The sequence below is a fragment of the Miscanthus floridulus genome, chromosome 18, assembly GCF_019320115.1.
Source record: "Miscanthus floridulus cultivar M001 chromosome 18, ASM1932011v1, whole genome shotgun sequence".
In the NCBI taxonomy this organism is placed as follows: Eukaryota; Viridiplantae; Streptophyta; class Magnoliopsida; order Poales; family Poaceae; genus Miscanthus; species Miscanthus floridulus.
Window position 1 is genome coordinate 51,385,341 of NC_089597.1, and position 18,530 is coordinate 51,403,870.

General features: G+C 40.9%; 1 pseudogene; it reads left to right on the plus strand.

Moving 5' to 3' along the window:
- Positions 1 to 1,219: 1,219 nt before the first annotated feature.
- Positions 1,220 to 2,380, plus strand: LOC136520365 (transcription factor SRM1-like; annotated as a pseudogene).
- Positions 2,381 to 18,530: the final 16,150 nt, after the last annotated feature.

Consider the following 18,530-nt stretch of genomic DNA (forward strand, 5'->3'; position numbering starts at 1 on the left):
GATTTAAGAATATCATTGCATGGACATATTACTTTCCAAGATGAACATAACTATTCCACTTATTGTATTTATACTATTGGTTTGTGAGCTGGCTGAACCCCAGGTGAAATGAAAGTGAAAATATATGAGCATAAAAAGGTTTTTGAATATTTAAGATACTAAGTTACTGAGGTTAACTCTAATTCTTGCTCTTTTGTGTCAACTAATTATTATGAGCACTTATAGCCTTTGATAGAAAGACCACTAGTGGTTTGCGACTGATCAACAAAGACTCATCTATGACGCAATCAAAAACATTTGTTACCAAATTAGTTAGTCAAATCTATCCTGCACACATACATAAATCATGAAGGTCTGAAGAAAACATGCAATTCATATCTTCTCATATCATTCCAAACAACTTCTCAAGAAAACAGGGAAGACCAAACCAACCACACACTAACCTAGTTGTATACTTCCAATTAACAAAATTACTTATACTGACATTCATTTGGTACATCTGCCAAATAAAACTATTATGTACCATATCACAAGAAAACATATGCATATATTACAAGATTCGAAATGTTCATGATCATTTATGTTGCAGTAGCACATCAAGATATTTTAATAGATAAATATATATCACATGTGTGAGATGAAGCATTGCAATCATTAGACTTCCCCATTGACGATGTAGTCAACTAATAGTAGCTAAACCAGATGCTAGTAGCAATCTATCCTATGTGCCTAGGAATGAGTTCAGTGGCGGTATGGGCATGCATGACCACACATGTCACCCTGTCAATGGCAACATACTTGGATGCACATGGGTCTGCCTTGAAACCTCACCTCCACAACCAAACTAGATTGCACTAGTGTTTCTCTACCTTTTCTACTCTCAAGTTTGTGCTCTGCATAGGAAAACTGTTGGTGTTGGCAAGTTGACAATGTGTATATGGTGCTTATAGCAAATTTCTAGCACTAAATATTAATGCATTTAGAAAAAAGTCGCACAAGTTGAGATATACTATATATAGGGTGTATAATATTCTTTGACTTTGTTATCAAAATCTCAACTTTGCCTTCATATCAAAGTCAATTGTCCAATTAATCAAAATTAGGACAAAAAGATTCACATGAGGCCTATAAATACCAGCGTTGGTGTTTGCCAATCTCCACAACCCAACAACCCTCATTCTTAGCTCAAACTACCAATTTTTACGTAGTACTCGACCACATGGATCCCAAGTTCAAGGGAGAGTGGAGTGCCTCTGAGATCAAGATGGTGAAATCTCTCATTGCAAGGGACATCACCAATAACAATTATGCTAGTGATATGAACAAGAAGCACAATCAAATTGTTGATGAGCTCTAGGCAATATTCCCTAGCAAGGAGAAGCATCAGGTAACCGACTTGTACGCTGATGTCATGGTGGAGATGGTGCAAACATTACAGAGTGGCAACCAGCATGTGGAAGCAAGTAGCAACCTCATGAATCAGCCCTTTGGGGTATTTGTGGGGAATCCATCCATGGGCAACATGGAAGCATTCGATGGTTATCAATATGTGGAGATGTTTGACATGAGGAATGTGAAGGAAACTTCACGGAGGAAGCCAACTCCTCGGAAGGAGACCCAACACACTAGGAGGTTTTGGACCATAGACGAGCATATGTTAGTTATTTGCTAGATCCTTAAAGCATCTCATACATATTTTTAATGCTTGTCACATGAAGTTTTAGTACCCTTATTAAGCATAGGTTATGAGGTATTACTATGATAAGTTGTTTATATAATATTTTTGTTTTACCAATCATGAATATATATGGAAATGGAATCTAAGTTTCTATCTGATTAGTTCACTTCAAACTCTACCTCATTATAGGCAATTCCTCCGTGGTCTACATGTGTACGGTCGCGGAAATTGGAAGATCATCTCTAGGCACTTTGTTACCACCAAGGCCCTAGTGCAGGTTTCTAGCCATGCTCAAAAGTACTTCCTCAAGAAAGAAAATGGCACCAAGAAACAACGTTATAGCATCAATGACATTGGACTTTATGATTTTGAGCCCTTGTCGCAGACAAATGCTTCTGCCTGGAAGGGGCCCAACTTTGGTGGAGGTGTCTACAACACAAATCAGTATAGCTTTGGTGGACATCCTACTTCCATGAACAATGCCCAGTCCTAGTCACCGTTCCTATACCACACTGGCCATGGAAGTAGCAGCAACAGCCAGATGGCCACCTTGGCTATTGGCCAGCAACAAGAGCAGATGGGAGCTAGTAGTTCTTTAGTGCCTTCGACCATGGAGGCGGATGGGGCCACTTGGACTAGACTAGTGATAAGATGGGAGATCTTCTTGATACTCAATGGATGATAAATGCAGACATGAACTAGGTTTTATACACCATCTAGTATGCCAAGTTGCATGGTGGCCTATTAGTTCATCCTATATATGTGGGTTAAGCGTCATAATATTCTCTTATGCTAGAGTGTGAGCAACTTTGTTGTCATCAAATATTGTGTGGTACTTTCAAATGTATGTGTCTTGTTTCACTGTGGCAATTTACTTAGTTTGGTGTATTGGCTATGTCAGAAACAATATTACATTGAGCTTATTTATTTATTCTCAGCCATGCACTAGATTTTATTACTTACCCTATTTTATATTATTTCATTGTTTTAATGGTTGGTTGTGGGACTTATACTCTAATACATATTGATCACTTAGACATTAGACAAATTAGAGTAGATGATGGAAATTTTATAGGCATATATCTATCACTAAGGAAATGTAAGACTCCCATGTACAAACTGATCCTAAACTACACACACATGTATGCAACTTGTTCCTCTAGAGGGTGGCATGCCACACATTACATTGTTGTACTATTTCACTTTGAAGTATTCTATGGTTTTTGAATTTTTACATGGAATCAATTGAGATTACGATATTAAATTTCCAAGTATCTAAATATTACCAGCTAATCCAAACAAGGGATAATTCATAACAACATGAAACATGAAGGATACAAATAAATAATCAACACCACAAAGATATATTAATAATATAAATGGCGAGGAGGACAACAAGACAAAGCTAGGTTCCTATAATGACCTTTCCTCACTAACATGGTCAAGGAAGAAAGATTATAGCAAGTGCAATAGTTGGGGATCAATCTACCATGAATGAAGTTAGGAGACCACATGATCCTATTAACATGATATGTTGCTACTATATAGCACTAAAACACAATGATTCATGATTGAGACAAAGGAAGAGGGCCAAAACACCTTTGGCATGGTTGGTAGGCCACTTGATGTGTTAGGTGACCATTAAAAGAACCTAGCATCTTGCTCCTTTGCTCTTTCATGACATGGTGGAATCCAAGAACATAAATGCCAAAGATGAATATTAGCGAGCGAGAAGGGGGTTGAACAACCCCTCAAGTGGTCGTGTGATGACCCCCCTTGCTCTCCTCTATAAATACCACTGCAAGGTGCTCAAGTAAACCCCCAAATCAGGCAAGCACATGTTCACCCCTAAGCTCCCTCCCTCTTTATTTATCTTGGCCTTGTCATGACCTGGTCGAGCATATCAGTAACCATGCCCATCATGAGCATAATCTGCATTCAAATTTCATATTTTCAAAACTTGCATGACAAAACATCATTTTTGGGTTTTGTTGTCGGTCGATGATAGTCCTTTGATCACTAACGGACAGTCCCTGATGACCTAACAAAGTTATTGCAATTGCATAGTTCAAAGCATCGATCGACAGCCTATATTTTCATGACATACTGTCTATCAACACCCAAAGGACTTACATGGATTTGTGAGTTGTCAACTTCTAATATATCCCAATCCCACCTATTAGCATAGATGGCCTCCTTTCCAAGAAGCAGTGTTATAGCATCAATGGCATTGGACTTTATGATTTTTGTAGGGACTCACCGCGTTAATTTACCTAAATCCAGTGTCATCTGCTTGACTAGCTCAATTTAAGCAAACCAACATCGGTGATTCCCCTAGAGATGCAACCACACCTCCACTACCAAGATCCCTATTGAGTATCATACCACAATAGCCTCCACAACTCAAGATCACATCTCATCATCAAAGCACATAATTCAGCGAAAAACATATATTACAAGTCTTATCGAATTAATAGATTTATTGTCCAACATATATAAGACTAAATGTAGTGAGAACCAAACTCTCTTACCAAACACCACTACACTATGATATATACTCTCATTAGTAACAAGTGGTCGCCTTGCCCATGGGCGTCCCCACCATAGCTTGGACGACTGCTGCCATACACCCACTTTGCCACTTAACGATGTGGTAAAATGGCCATCCATGTCCTTACCTGCAAAACAACTTAACAGTAGCACCGTGAGTACATTGCGTACTCACAGGACTTAATTCCGTGATATAATTATTTGGTGGATGCAAAGGGTTTAATAGGCATTTGTAAATTTGCATAAAAATGGCATTTATTAAAAGCATGACATGCTCATGATTCATAATTAATTTAATTAGACATTATAAGTTCTTGACAAGTTGTAGTGAATAACATAATTAAAGTGATCAACATTATAATTCATCTCATAATCAAATATCATCATCAACACTACAATGGGTATAGAAGAAAGAACAACTGGTTCCGTCCCGAAGGACTTCATGCTTTCGAATAAACTCTATGCAGAGGGTACAACTATACCCACATGGAGAATGGGACGAACCAACATACCCATGCCCGAGTAAGGGTTGCCTCACATCTCCAACCTTTCCCTAATCCGGCCAAGATGTTCACAAAAGGTTCGACTGGTTCCCGGTTAATGCTACCATCTAACCGTCGCCACCTTCTTGCCAGTTTTACGAACAAATCAGTCGCAATTAGTTACTTGGCTTGTCACACCCATATTTGACATGTGGTCTATATGATAGTTACTCAGACTCGCTATCCCAATGAATGGTCCTTAGTTACTCCACGAGCTACATCACTTGAGATCCCACACTCATAGTGAGACCTCACCCCTCGCATGAGTAGAGATGGCTAAGTTGATCATTAAATTTATATACGAAGTTGGGGTTGATCCTTAGTCATATTTAAACATCTATAAATCAAGTTGATACCCTTATAAGTTTTAAGTAATTAATTATCTCGGTGAAGCTCCTACACTCGTGAGAGTGAGTTCCCTTCTCACACTCGACTTCTAACATTGCATAAGCAAATAAGCAATTAAGTGTTCCAATCCCCATTGATTAAATGAAAGGCCCTAATTACTTAATGCATATGATTAAGTGATTAATGGTGAATATGACAACAAGGATGATCCCATGCTACACTTGCCTTGCTCAGTGAATTCCTGTTGATCCTACTCACCAAAGAACTCCTAGTCACCAATGTAGTGCTCACTGTCTATACTCGATCAACACAGCAACATACAAGTATCCAAAGGCAATCATGCATAGCAAACAAAGGCTATAGATTAGAACAATACACCAACAGAGGAAAAAGATGTTGAAAAGTTTATAAATCTAATCTACACGTTGCAACAATCACATAGACACAAATTGCACTCAAATTGGATCTACAACGAAGAAGATATGATGAAATTGGGCTCTAGATGGCAGATATGTAAATAACATGAACTATTTTTGATTTGAAATAAATAAATTTGGGATTAAATCAAAACCGAGGGTGGTGGGCGGAATTATGAAGAAAGACAGGGTCTCTTTAACAAAAATACCAGGCAAAGGGGTATGGTTCAATCTAGGCCACTAGATCCGATCTGAATGGTTCAGATTAAAAGAGGGAGGGAGAGAGGGGTTGGCTGGCTGGAGAGTGTGGCGGTGACCATGGCCGGCGGAGAGAAAACCTCGCCGGCGTGCATGAAACTGGCTGTATGGGTGGCTCAGGATTGGTACGGGAAGAAAGAGGAGAAGAAGGCAAACTCACCATGGCAAACCACAATGTCGAGAAGCGAACGAGGGTAATGCAAGGCTCAGAACGGCAGCGGTGGGATCCCACACACATTCGTAACAATAAGTGATGAACTGCGAGCAAAAGAAAAAGAAATGGAGGGCTCAGCGGCTTCATAGGACCTACACGAAGCTCACCGAAGGACTTACGATGGCGGAGAAATGATGAAGCAGCAAAACCAATCTCGGCGTGGCTCTTAGGGTTTAGAGTGATGGCAGTGGAGTTCTAGGGCACGAGGGTAGCTGCGTGGGTGCGGATGTGGGTGGCCGGGTGTGGGCACTCGACTAATATATCCCTAGGAGCGCGTCATCGATGGAAGGTGCGAGATCGAGTTGGGTTCGATCTCCTCAAAAATGGAAGGTGCCAGCTTCTAGGAAAGGAAAGGATAGAGGTAGAAGAAAGGAAGGTGGGGTGTGAGACCGACACACGAGGCCCACCTATCGGAGAAAAACAAGGCGCCAGGTTGGCTTGTCAGCAAAACCAAAGAGAGCGAGCGACCACCTGGCTAGCTAGGCTGGCCTGCTATACGGGCCGCGCATTGAAGGAAGAAAGAGGACAGGCAACTGGGATTTGGCCTTGGTGGGGAGGGAGAGACAGGCCATGCAGTCCAGAAAGGGAGGAATGAGGGAGAGGGGGTGGAATTTTCCTTTTTCCTTTTTATTTCAGAGTTTTTCAAAGATATTTTCCAAATGGATTTGAAATCCTTTTTAGTTTTGGGTCAAAAACACTCAATACAAAAGAAATAATGCACCAGCATGTGTCTAACCTTATAATTGCTTTTAATTTAACAAAAATATTATTTTTCCTATGTGGAATGCTTACATCAATGCATAAATAAATCATTTTAGCTAATTTTTAAAGAATGCAAATTTCCAAGTGTTACATGTCAGTCTGTGCAATTGGTCTGACGGACACTCCATCAAAACTGACGGACATTCCGCCAAACCAACAGTGAGCAGTTTTAGTTTAGATTCTTGCACAAGTTAACTTCTAATTTGAATTTAAAATGCACATGATGCTCAAAAGGTCTACAATTAATTACCAAGTTTTTTATAATGTGAATTTTTAGATGCACTTTATGCTCAAGATGCTTGTGAAAAATTGTAACGATTTTTGGGTCATTACAACTCTCCCCCCTAGAGAAATCTCATCCTCGAGATTCTGAAAATGGTGAGATTAGGGAAGACATCGAGGTATTTTGGAGTAGGATACATTGGTCAAGATTTTAAAGTTAACAAGGTGACTTCAAGAAAGATAGCATGGATTAGTCATCAAGATATGGTTTATCGGAGTCACTTGCGACAGCAAGGAGAATGTTTGAGAGGGGCGTTACTTTTAGGAAGAAGGTCCATCCATGAGGTGTTACAACAGCCATGACAATTCCTTTGATACTCGGGGGGCATCCATAAGCTACTCACGTGGTTGCAATCCACAGGGTGTCTCGGTTCCCTCAAAGGATAGATGTTCATACCATTACAAGGCACACCATTTACGAACATCTTATTGAGAAGAGTAATGCAACAAGGTTAAATAGATGGCAAAGCTATGATCAAGACATACAAGAATGAGAACATATTGGCCATCAAGGAAATTTTCGATGAGTTGCACAAGTTAGGACAACACATTAGCGTGGATCAATGATGGTTCAAGATCACATATTTCTCGATACCAGCACACACCTAGCAGCACCTCCATGTGGCTGTAGTACACAGGGGACTCCAGGTTCCGTCATGGCACCAAGGTCAGCGATCACAATACCATAATAGAGCACAACAACAAGTGCAATTCCAACTAGCGCAAGATGAACTTGGGAAGATCAAATAAGTCACACAAGGAGAGCGCATTAGGCCACACAAGGAACTAACCCAATGGAAATTGAGATACAACAAGGTTGTGAGATGATAACAAGCATGTACAAGGGCATTGACCAAAAATTGAAGATTAAATGCTTTAGGTAGCAAGGCAAGGTTCAGGTAGCTCATAATCAAGGAAACATGAACACATGATCAGTGAACATGAATAATGAATAGCATAAACAGTAATCATTAATGAGCATCTTCATCATTCATATCATTAGTGTTCATTATCTATTCCATAAGGGTTCTAAGGAAGCTCGTGACCATGAGCACGGCTGATATATCAGTTTTACACTCTGTAGAGGTTGTACACTTTCACTATGAATTATGATTTACCCTTTCATCTGAGGTAGCTAATCTCTTGACCCACTTCCAAGGAAGGTCGGCAGGGTTCACTATGAAGCCTTTCAAAGGTTCATCTAACAAGTTAGGGCCATTAGATTCACTCGGCAAAAAGATATAGGAACCCCCCTGTCGAATGGTACAATGACACGGACCCTATACACATAAGAGTAGAGGCTGTCCTATACCCGATGCGTCAAGCTATTCTTACACCAATAAAGGTAACCACTAACAAGCTAGAAAAGGTCCTCATACTGAGCTAAAGCCAGAGCCATATAGCCCTCATAGTTGTACTGTAAGTCCCGAATGACCACTTATAGATAAGTCCTTAGGGAGAGGAATCTAGAGCACCATAAAACAGCCCAATGCTCTAGCCCCCTTGTTTCATGTTGCTAAAAAGCATCTTTTAATGTTTATTGCATATACCATTAGTCAAGTTACAAGATCATGGTTGTAGTTGAGCACTAGCATCATACTACCCAATGCAATACCCCATAGGTATCAAGGTACAAGATACAAAGTACTAGGAAATCCTTAGTGGCAGTCAAGGTAGACACATGCAGCATGAATTAAATGATTAAAGGTGTATAGGACAATAAGGAAGATCCCATGCTATACTTGCCTTAAAACATCGATCCTTCGGTAAGCTTTAATCTTCAGCGCTCTTCTTCTTCTTCTTGATCACCACGTATATGTCACCGACTGGACGTAATCATAAAGCACCACACAAGCATCCATACAATCATACATGGAGCAAATAATAGATCTAAATTAGAATAGTACACCAAACATAAAATCAAGATGAAAAGTTTATAAAACGAATCTACGTCTCGCTACGAACACACAGACGCGAAAAGCACTCTAATAAGAGCTACGGTGAAAAAGATACATCTACTGAAAGATTTGCTCATAGGAGAAAATATAAAACTATTAGCTTCATGTTTTTTAATTATATAAAAACATATATAATATATTTTATAGATAATATAAATTAAGTCAGATTTAAGTTTGAAATATAATACTAAAGTAAAACAAATCATATTTTATTTATAAAACCTAGTTGCATAATTATTATTCAAATTAGAGGCTAAACCATGAAATTCTAGTATTAGTGACATGATAAACATTGTCACTAACATGTAGATCTCATCGCTATGGATCTAACGCAACTTGAATGGGCTAAAACAGAGTTAAAACGCAGAAGATATGAAATAAACAAGATTTCCTTTAATAAAATAATAGATTAAATCTAATCTCGAATTTTAAAAGTTGAAAACATACTTAACTGTGAACATGTAGATTATGAAATTACAAACCTAACGCAAGTTGAACGGGTCAAATCGGAGTTAAAACGGAGAAGTTATGGCTAAAACAAAATCAGTGGAAAATCTGTAAATAAGTGAAAACGTATTTTGAATCTAAACCGAAGAAATTATGCTTTTCAAAGAAGAAAATGGATTCTGAAAATACACTTTGGACCGCAGGTTTGAAAATAGAAAACTAGAGGGGCTCTTTTGCAATGTTGACCGGCGAACCAGTATGGATGAATGTGGGCCGTCGAATTAGATGCGGTCGGCTGAGATTGAACCAGGCGAGAAAGGCTGGCCGGAACAGGGCCAGCGGCGAGGTTTCCGTGGCGGCACCATGGACGAGCTCACCGGAGTTCATAGATACGATGATTTAGGCCATGGTTTTCGATGGGGAGAACACGGGAGAGGAGAGGAGGTTGAGGCGAGCTCACCTAGCTGCTTCCCGCGGAGGAGTGCGGGTCTATGGCAACGTGGAGGGGACGGCAGCGTGCGGCTTGGCGGGGGTGACGGTGAGCGGCGGCGCAGGGCTAGCTCTTAGGCGAGGCGGTGCGCGATAGGGCGCAGGGTAGGCGGCACGGTGCTGTGCGGCCTTAGCTTATATGGGACTGGGCTACTTGGCGTGCACGGCAATGACGCGGGGCGGGGCGAGCGCGGGCTCTCTTGGCAGTGGCAGTGGAGTCCGGGCGGTTCACGGTCGGAGGTGGGAGCGCGGGCTCCGTCAGGTTGAGCTTCGAGGTGTCTTTGGTCTGGTTTGACTCTGTTTGGATTGATGGATGTTGGAGGCAACGGATACTCCGGTAGCAACTAGGAGGTCTTGAGTTTTTTGGGTTGTTGTGTTTATAAATCAACGGACACTCTGTGAATGGTCATGTACTCTTAGTTGAGGACTCAATGCTCTTGGGATGTGTGGTTCTTGGCTATAAACACTGGTGGACACTCCGTGAGATACCATGGACTCTCCACTGACTTGGGTCGACAGGAGTTAAGTTTCTGATGGGTGGTCTTCTTGAGCTGACGGACACTCCGTCAACTTTGACAGACACTCCATCAAATGGTCGATAGAACCTATGTTCTTGGGTGATCTTAGGTTTCAAGCTTAGATGTGCTGAGCTGTGATCTATGCATGTGCAAAACATTCCTAGGGTGGCTTAGGTGGTTTACTAGGCTCAAGATAGCTACGTTTAGAGCTCAATTTGCTAAGTGTAGCTATAGGTTTAGGATCAAACTTAGAGATAGGAGGATATGAAGATGCAACCTTGAGATAGAGATGAAATATTTAGCTCTGAGATTTGAGAGCTTGAAAGGTCCTAAATGGCTAGAGGGGGTGCGAATAGCCTATAAAATTCTCTACAAATTCACTAGAGCACAAGTATAGTAACCTAAATGGCAAAAAGTAATTTTGCTCTAGCTCTACAAGGGTTGCAAGCCGCCTATACCAACAATTCTAGTTGCTATGATGTCTATATTCATACAAATGCTATGTCACTACTCTCTAAGTTAGTGAGCTCTCAAAGACTAACTAAAGAGTCTCACTAACCAAACTAACAAGCTCTTAAAGACTAACTACACTAAAGAGCTTGACTAGGCAAGAATGTAAACAAAGTAAATACAAGAGAGTGTGAGGTGATTATACCACCCTAGCAAGAGAGATGAACCAATCACAATGAATATCCAATCAATCACCGGGAGAATTCCAATGCACAAGAGAATCAATTTTTCTCCCGAGGTTCACATGCTTGCCCGCATGCTAGTCCCTGTTGTGTCGACCCACACTTGGCGGTTCAGTGGCTAATAGGCATCACACACCTAGCCAACACTTGGCGCCGCAAGAACCTATCCACAAGTGAGGTAACTCAATGACACGAGCAATCACTAGAGTTACCTTCCGGCTCTCTGTCGATGAAGGCACAAGACCCCTCACAATCACCAGGAGATGGCCATGAATAATCACCAACTCCTGCCATTGCTCCTCCACTGCTCCAAACCAACTAGGTAGTGGCAACCACCAAGTGTAATAAGAAATCCGTAGCCACAACGATCCCCAAGTGTCACCAGATGCAATCACTCAAGCAAATGCACTAGGAATCACTCCCAATCTCACTATGATGGTGAATCAATGATGGAGATGAGTAGGAGGTGTTTGCTTAGGCTCACAAGGATGTATCACTGATGAAAATGTGCAAGAAAGGGAGCTAGAGCTAGCCCAAGTCTATTTCTAGAGCCCCCTTGGCTCAAGGAGCCGTTGCCAACAAAAACCGCCAACAAACCGACCATAGGACTAGTCTATCGAGACCGTCAGACCAGTCTGACCCACCAACGATCGCCATGTGTCACTTCTTTCAAAATCGACCATTGGTGCCTCCAATGGGTCCCTGCCGTGCCTGAGTTGGACTACTTTGGAACCCAGTCGGACTAGTCCGACCCGTAGTCCTACATCCACAAAAACCAACACCAAGAGCTCCAGAGGGCGAAAGACAAGTGTCGGACTGGTGCTACGCTAGGGCGTTGGACTACTTCAACTAGTCCTACGCTCCTTCAACTGTGTGTGGTCGCGTGAACAGTAACCTTGTGTGGTCCGACGCCCCACCTATACTCGGTCCGACTCACGCATGCTCCAAATAGAGAGGAAGGACCTAGCAGTGAACTGGTCCTACGCTGGGTGTCGGACTAGTTTGAACTGGTCCTACTCTCACAGCGAATTGGTCCAACCCAAGCCAACTGGTCCTAAGCTTCCACCTTGCATCCAATTTCTTCTCCTTTGCAAATGTGCCAACACCACCAAGTGTACAACACCATGTGCTTGTGTGTTAGCATTTTTCAATGGTTATTAGTTAGCACACTAGGTCCCTAATGCATATGCAATTATGACTTCACCTAGTGGCACTCGATAACCGCTTAGCCAAAGATTTCCCCTCTTTATAGTATGGCTATCGATCCTAAATACACTCACACTCTCTATGGTGTCTTGAGTGCCAAAACAAAAACCTATTTGATACCTTTGCCTTGATCATCACTTGGTTTTTGTTTTTCTCTTTCTTCTTTTCCAAGTTGGAGCACTTGATCATCTCTTTTGGTCACCACCATCACCATAACCATCATCAGCTCCATTACTTGGTGTATACCAACCCTATCTCAATCACAACACTTAATGACAAGGGTTAGTATACTAGGTTTCATCAATTATCCAAAACCAAACTAGGGCTTTCAATATCCCCTTTTTGGTAATTGATGACAACCTTTTCACAAAGGTATTCAATAAAAATCTTTTTGGATTCATGTTGCTTTCCCAAGCATTTTACCATGTGTAAAGGATATGGACAAGTTTTATAAACCCAAATTGGTAGCATTAGCTCCCCCTATGTATGTGCTAAGAGTTTGTATTTGAAAGCTTGCACATATGCATAGATAGGAAGTGTGGGAGAGTGATGTCTAACAAATGATGCTAAGGTGTAAACAATGGACCTTTGAAGCGCGATACCAATCGGACTTGCCAATTTAACACCATCCTTAGCACCATGGTTGGTTAGATAGCACTTGCAAAACACAAACACTAGATACCTCGTGAGATCAACATTATAAGCAAGGCTCTAGTACCATTTGTGAAAACAAATGCAAGGCGCATCTAACTATCATCCTATGCATGCTAGTTTTTCATTTCATCAATCAATCTTATAACTAGCATACACCACACAAGCATGGATATAGAATTTTAAAAACTTGTGTCATGCAAACAAACATATGTAATGCACATTCAAATGCAACATACAAGTTTATGAGCTTGCTCCCCCTACTTGTGTGCTTCAAATTTTAATTAATCCCCTTCCTTTGTCAAACTTCTCCCCCTATCTTACTATCTTTGTGAATCTCTCTCCCCTTTGTCATTAATTAACACAAGGTGAGCTCAAATTTTAGATAGGTTGAGGTGAAACCATGTCAAGTGAGGATCATTTTCCCATATTTGGTTCAACCTAGATTACTTTCAAAAGATATTTAACTCGGTTTGATCCAATGGCAAGCTTCCTCACACCTCATTTCAAGGGTTATCTTGACAATGTTGAGTTAAACACTTCTAGCTTGCTTTCTTGATTAAACACTAGGTTCACAAGCCCACAAACATGTCATATGCTACCACTAGATCATTTCAAACATAGAAGCAATAGTGGTACCATACAAGCATCAAATTCATTTGATTTTCATGAATGAGCCTAAGACAAGTGACAAATGACTAGATGCACTAAACAAGTCCTTAGCAATGGATGAATGACATGTCAATTATTTTTACCTTGCTTTGCTCGAAGGAGAGGCATGTCACATATATGGTGGTGCATCAACACATATTTGAGAAGTCAAGTATGTTCAATTTATTCCTTAGCTTGCAAGACCTCTTCTCATCAAGTGGCTTGGTGAAAATATTGGCAAGTTGATCATCGGTGCCCACACTCAATTGAAATGTCCCCTTTTTGTTGATGACCTCTTATGAAATGATGACAGACATCTATATGCTTTGTTCTTGAATGTTGAACTAGGTTGTTGGTGAGCTTTATGGCACTCTCATTGTCACATAGCAATGGCACTTGTTTGAACTTGATTCCAAAATCATTCAAAGTGGCCTTCATCCAAAGTAATTGAGCACAACAACTCCCAACCAAAATGTACTCTGCCTCGGTGGTTGAAAGTGCTACACTATTTTGCTTCTTTGATGACCAAGACACAAGTGATATTCCCAATAATTGACATGTGCCTGATGTGCTCTTTCTCTCAACTTTGCATCTCACATAATCAGAGTCCGAATAACAAATTAACTCAAAGTTTGCTCCTTTGGGATACCACAATCCAACATTTTGTGTATGCTTCAAGTACCTCAATATTCCATTTGTTGCCTTCAAATGACTTTCTCTTAGTGAGGCTTGAAATCTAGCACACATGCATACACTAAACATCACATCCGGCCTTGATGCGGTCACATAGAGTAGGCTTCCAATCATAGACCGATAGATCTTTTGATTCACCATGTTGCCACTAGCATGACTATCCAAATTTCCATTTGTCCCCATAGGTGTACTAATAGCCTTTGCAACATCCATTCCAAACTTCTTGAGCATGTAACACCCTAAAATTTGCATCATTTACAAATAGGTTAATTTGATTTATTTATGTATTTATGTGAGCATTAAAACTTAGAGAAATAATAACTTTTGTTAAATTAAAATCAGCTATAAGGTCTAGCTATATGTTTGTGCATACATGCTGCTACATATTATTTTGTATTGAGTGGTTTGATTCAAAACTCAAAAGAGAATTCAAAACTTATTTGAAAATTGCTTTGGAAATTTAGAAAAGAAAAAAGAAAAAGGAATTCTTTAACTCCCCTCTCCCTCCATGGATTTTGGCCCGCTCGGCCTTCCCTTCCCCATAGGCCTAGCTTCCCTCCGGAGCAACCTCCTTTCTCCCCCGTGCTAACCCGCTGCCCAGCTCCCTTCCCCTCTCTTGCGGCCCATTCCAGCGAGCTGGCCTAGCAGTCAAGCCACGTAGCCCACGCCCTCTCTCTCCCTCTACTGGCTAACGAGCAGGTCCCATGCCCATGCCACTACCACCCTAGGCCTACATGTCAGCCGCGTCTCCCACCTTCCACTCGTGCCCGAGCCAGGCTCTGCTCCCAGTCGGAGTCCGCCGCCGCACCGATTTTCATGGAGGTTGGCGTGACCTGCATGCCACCTGCCCCTTAAATAGCAGCCCCATGTCCACCACCTCCCTACCGAGCCCTAACGCAAGCCCCCATGCCGCCTTGAGCCCTAGCGCCGCCGTTTGGATCTCGCCGAGTAGAAGCTTGACGCCGCCGTGCTCGCCTTGCCGCTTCACCAGCAACTAGAGCACCCTCCTGAGCTTTGCAAGATGGTAAGTGGGCCGCTGGTACTGTCCATGCCCTCCTTGCCACTCTCTGTCTCTCACTTCGCATCGTCGAGGTTCCACTGACGAACCCAAGCCACCAAATCATGCCTAGCATCGCCTCTGTCCATCCGCTAGCTTCACCGATGCCCTAGATGGATTCGTTGTGCTCCGCCCTCCCTCCCTGTGCACTCCCCTCAGCCAGTGACCACCTGGAACACTGTACCGTCGAGAATCTAGCTAGGTCAGGCCATCTCTGGCCTTAGCGCCACCATCTATGGAACTGTGCCGGCGACATCAAGTCCTGGAACCCGCCAGAGCCGTCCATCTCTTAACCAACGGCCTAGATTAGAAGATACCCCTTCATTGGAGTTTTTGTTAAAGAGACCCTTGACTTTTGAATATTTAAACCCGCAGTCCATAGCATATTTCTAGAATAAGTCTTTTTCTTTGGAAAGTGTAGTTTCCTTCGGTTAGATTCAAAATACGTTTTCATCTATTTATAGTTTTGCCACTAGCATTGTTTAGGCCATAACTTGTTTGTTTTAACTCTGTTTGACCAGTTCAAATTGCGTTAGATTCATAATGACATAATCTAAGTTATAGTAGCATTGTTTAGCATGCTCTATGCTTTCAAATAAAATGTTAATTTGATCAATCTATATGCAATTAGTTTTCCAATTAAAAGCAACTTAGATTTTCTACTTCATTCTGTTCTAAGTAAAATAAGATTAGATCTATCTTGGTTTTCCAAATCAAATATAATTTGGCTTAATTCAATTTAGATATTCTCTGAACTATCTTATACATGCTTTTATGTTGCTAAAATAAATGAAGCTTAAAGCTTTCTTTTTCTTTATGAATTAAATCTTTCGTTGGTTGTTTCTTTTACATCATAGCTCTGATTAGAGTGTTTTTCATGTCTGTGTGCTAGTAACAATGCGTAGATTAGTTTTCAAACCTTTTTATTATCTAGTGTACTATTCTAATTTAGTTTTATTGTTTGCTTCGTGTATGATTGCATGGATGCGTGTGTGGTGTTCTATGATCATGTCCAATTGATGAGCTATACGTGGTGAATACAGAAGCAATTCATTGAGGGTTTGGACTAGAAGAAGGATCTGAGTTTAAGGCAAGTATAGCATGGGATCTTCCTTGTTGTCCTATTCACTTTAATAATTTAATCATATGCATGTGTTTACCTTGGCAACCGTAGTAAATTTTTCTAGCTATTTGATAAATTGGATTCCTTGTCACCTATGGGGTATTGCATTGGGTAGTATGATGCTAGTGCTCAACTAAAGCCATGATCTTGTAACTTGACTAATGGGATATGCAATAAACACTAAAAGATGCTTTTTAGCAACATGGAACAAGGGGGCTTGAGCATTGGGCTGTTATTATGGTGCTCTAGATTCCTCTCCCTAATGACTTATCTGTAAGTGATCATCTGGGACTTACAGTACAACTGTGAGGGTAACATGGCTATGGCTTTAGTCAAGTATGAGGATCTTTTCTAGCTTGTTAGTGGTTACCTTTATGGCACAAAAGGGGCTTGCTGAGTCAGGTATAGGACAACCTCTACTCTTATGTGTATAGCCATGAAGGAATTGTGCCATTCAAAAGGGGGGTTCCTACATCTTCTTGCCAAGTGAATCCTAGCGGCCCTAACTTGTTAGACAAACCTTTGAAAGGCTTCATAGTGAACCCTGCTGACCTTCCTTGGTAGTGGGTCAAGAGGCTGATCACCTCGGGCGAAAGGGTAAATCACGACTCACAGTGAAAGTGTACAACCTCAGTAGAGTGTAAAACTGTTATAACAACTATACTCATGGTCATGAGCGGCCTTGTAACCCTTACAAAATAGATGATCATTAATGGTTAATTGTTTATGCTATTCACTATTGATGTTTACCTGATCATGTGTTTATGTGGGCTTGTGAATAAAATTGCTACTACTCAATTGCTAAAATCATGACTCACTAAAAGCTAATCGTAGTTAAACTAGTGTCAGCCTTTTGAGCCTCATGAACCCCATGTTATATTTGTTGAGTACGACATATACTTATGCTTGTTTTACTTTTCAATTAGTTGGATAAAAATCCTAGATGGGTACCAGATTGCTAGAGTTTGAAGAAGTTAGGCTTGTGATCAACTAGTCAGTTGTCCCTATGGAATTGGAGTCTTCACTCGAAGATCGGAGTTGTATTTCTGCTGTTTGCTGTCTAAGGTTATATCCTTTATACTAAGTATGTTATATATTAAGCATTGTCTATTGATATTACCTCTATTTGTAGCTATATGTGAGATTTGACTTCCTGGCTCACATATGGTGTGTATCTGGTTTTGTTTTTAAAACTAGGTGCTACAATGCATGTCCTTGATGTACTTTCCTTGACTCACAAATGTGCCATTCTTCATTGGCTCGATTTGAAGACCAAGGAAGTAATTGAGCTCTCCAATCATGGACATCTCAAATTCATTGGCCATCATCTTTCCAAACTCCTCACAAAAATCTTGATTGCTTAAGAGAGTGGTGTCAACCTTACCCATCTTGAATCCCTTCAAGAGTAGGAAGTCCCTCAACCTCTCATACTATACTCTTGGTGCTTGCTTCAATCCATACAAAGCTTTTCTCAACTTGTAAATATGGTTGGGCTTCTTCTCATCTTCAAAACTAGGTGGTTGCTCAACATACACAAGCTCATTGATGTACCCATTGAGAAATGCACTCTTCACATCCATTTGGTACAACTTGATGTTGTGGGCACAGGCATAGGCTAATAAGATCCTAATTGCTTCCAATCTTGCAACCAGGGCATAAGTTTCTCCAAAGTCAAGACCTTTAACTTGTGTATAGCCTTGTGCTACCAATCTTGCTTTGTTCCTTACAACTATCCCATCTTGATCTTGCTTGTTCTAAAACACCCACTTGGTTCTAATCACATTATGATCGTTAGGCCTCTCAACTAACTCCCATAATTAATTTCTTGTGAACTTGTTTAGCTCTTCATGCATAGCATTTACCCAATCAACATCCTTCAAGGCTTCATCTATCTTCTTAGGTTCAATGGATGTCACAAATGAGAAATGCTCACAAAATGATGACAATCTTGATCTAGTTTGCACACCTCTTAAGATATGACCAATTATAGAATCC